This window comes from Poecilia reticulata, linkage group LG4 (genome assembly GCF_000633615.1).
Source record: "Poecilia reticulata strain Guanapo linkage group LG4, Guppy_female_1.0+MT, whole genome shotgun sequence".
NCBI classification, from domain to species: domain Eukaryota; kingdom Metazoa; phylum Chordata; class Actinopteri; order Cyprinodontiformes; family Poeciliidae; genus Poecilia; species Poecilia reticulata.
Window position 1 is genome coordinate 4,540,785 of NC_024334.1, and position 2,967 is coordinate 4,543,751.

At 44.7% G+C, this 2,967-nt stretch overlaps 1 protein-coding gene across 1 annotated transcript in view; it reads left to right on the top strand.

Moving 5' to 3' along the window:
- niban1a (niban apoptosis regulator 1a) overlaps window positions 1-2,967 on the top strand; it is a 24,201-nt gene that overhangs the window by 5,515 nt on the left and 15,719 nt on the right. The gene's annotated exons all lie outside the window — the stretch shown is intronic.

A 2,967-nucleotide genomic window follows, 5' to 3' on the forward strand; every position in this document is an offset into this window, starting at 1 on the left:
GCTGCTCCGGCCTGGCGTTCCCGCTCTGCGTTTCCTCCCGTTCCCCCGCCGGGCCGCTCTGCGTTTCCGCTCTGCCCCCCGCCGGGCCGCTCTGCCCCCTGCCGGGCCGCTCTGCGTCCAGCTGCCATTACGCCACCGCTCAGACATGCAGAGGGAGAGGAGAGCCAGCGCTCCGGGCCCGGACTCGGTGAGCGAAGCGCTGCGGCGTCGTAACGTTCAGCTGCAGGAATGTTTCCAGAAATGCTGACAGGATTTTAAAACTCCACGTCGGACCGGGTCTGCTGGTCCCAGCGACACCCTGCTGGACCGGCGCCAGACCTTTAAACTCCAGAAAAATGTTTTCAAAATGACATCAGAGCTGCAGAATCTGAGAGTTCATGTTTCAGATGTTCTGGTCCAAACAGGAAAGGTCCACGTCTGGAGCCGGAACAACCCAGATGCTGCTCATTTTAAACAGAAATATGAAAGTTATTGTGGAACTTAAAGCTGGAATGGACTTAAAGATAAATGGAGCTTTTTAGCTGATGGGAGAGAGAAACACAGGGTGAAAAATATGATTTTTTAAAAGACGTTTTCCTCTCTTCAGATTTAAATAAACTTTTTCCCAGTTCAGTTAATTTTCCATCACATTTTGATTTTAGGAAAACATTGTTTTTGACAGAAAACAAACTTTTCTAGATGTTTGCTGCCGTTTCACAGCTTCCTGTTAGCTAAATGCTAACTGCTAACTGCGTTTCCATTACTAATGTCTGGACATCTTTGTTTTCTGAAAAAACACAATTTCGCAAATGTTGTTTCCATTAAATCAGAAATGAAATTAAAATCATATGTGATCATCCTCCGACCACTTCCTGTCTTCTTCTTCATGGTTTTTGTCAGCAGTAACTTCCGGTTGTTGATCATGTGACTCATGTGACGCGAAAAAATAGTTTCCATTAGAGTTTTTCGAAATAAATGATTTTACGGTCAAAACACGAACAAAATCATCTAATTGTAACTGCAAAACTTTGTATTGAAAAACGAGAGATTTGTTTAAATTTCCACGTTTTCATTAAACCAAATTTATTTTCCAAATGTCAAACGGTGATCATGCGGTCGAAACGCAGCTTCCGGACGGAAAGCTGTGAAATCTGCTCCTTCTGCAGAGGAATTACAGGAATGCTTCACACGTCCAGCTTCCAGGAGAAACTTTGTCTCGGTTTTACAGGAAATCTTCCTGAACGTGAGGATTGAGACGTGATGAGGAGTTTCTCCTGAAACTCAGACTCTTTATCTCTCCCAGTTTCTGGTCGCTCAGGTTTTTCAGGTCTTGTGAGAAACTCTGCCCCCCTGTGAAACTCTGCCCCCCTGTGTCCGGAGCGCGCATTGCAGCCAGAGAGGCGGATCCGGCGGATCTGATCATTTTCACGGCGCTTCTGATCGATTTCTGTGTAAAAACTACCCCTATAATCATGTCAATGTTGTAACTTTCAGTTTAATCGGCAGCTATCAAAATAAAAAAATGAATAAATCAACAAACGAGGTCTTGTATGGAGGTATTTTACGATGTTTTGTGTTACTTTAAACGCGAAGGTCTTTTTCCAGCTTTTGTCTCTTAAACCTGACAAATAAAAGTCAGTCAACAAACACAGGTTTCCAACACGGTGTGTGCATTTATAATTTTTCATTTCTGATAAAGGAGGGAAGCTGGCTGACAGCAGGGCACCAAAATAAAGACTTCCTGAAAAGATCAGAGTGAAATCTTGTTGGTAAATCCCGTTCTGATGTAAAATATGACGGATTACTGGATTAAGGAAATGTCCAGGATGCCATCACACACAAAGGTTTTGAGAATTTGGAAACAGTTGCTTTTTATTTCCCAACGTTATGGAGGGAGGAGAGGAGAGAATGGATATTTCAGCTGCCTTAATTTTGATTAAACTGATTAAACTAAGTTACAACATTGACATGATTATATGAGTAGTTTTTTTATTTTGATTGATCAGATCCTCTGGATCCGCCTCTGGCTCCCACCGTGGAAACGTTCCCACTTCCCCTCCGTGTGTGGAAACATGTCTGCGCTTCCCCTGCAGCTTCAAGTCCTTCATCTGGTTCAGACTTTGAGACAAACGTTGATTCATAGGAAGGTAAAAAGTTCCATCTGTTCAGATTTACTGGAGCCGAACCGGCTGTGGTTCTGCAGATGTTTCTGGGCCAATAATGGCTGCAGGTTCACCCCGGTCTGTCTTAAAGGAACAGTACCCTCTGGTCGCTGCTGTTGAGTCGCTGAGTCGTCATTATCTTACCTACAGCATCTCTGAGCATCTGAGACCAGAACCAGAACCAGTCAGAACCTGGTGGATCAGAACCTGGTGGATCAGAACCTGGTGGATCAGAACCTGGTGGATCAGAACCTCGTGGATCAGAACCTGGTGGATCAGAACCTGGCTGTTATGTTTCACCTTAAAGCTGCAGTAACTTATAAAGAAAATGATTTTTCCATATTTGTTCAAACTGATCATCTCTGAGCTGCTGCTGTCTGAAGAAATGCACCAAAACAGCCAATCAGAGGCAGGAGGAGGGGCTTAGCAGCCAATCAGAGGCAGGAGGAGGGGCTTAGCTGTCAATCAGGCTCATGTAGGAGCAGCTAAAGGCAGAGAAACAACTCAGTTCATCTGCCAACACAGGTGGATATGCTAGCTAGCTTTAGCATAGCAGAGAGTAGGGGAGGGGGGTGAGCAGCACCACATGAGATTGTGATTGACAGCACTTAGACCCGCCTCCTGGCTCTGATTGGTTGTTTTACTACTGGCAGAAAGCAGAGGAGCTGAAGATCTGATGACATTCTGAACAAATATGTAAAAATAAATGTGTTTTCTAAACGTTAGTGCAGCTTTAAGGTTCTGGAGAGTTCTGACGGGTTCTGGAGAGTTCTGATGGGTTCTGGACAGTTCTGATGGGTTCTGGAGAGTTCTGATGGGTTCTGGA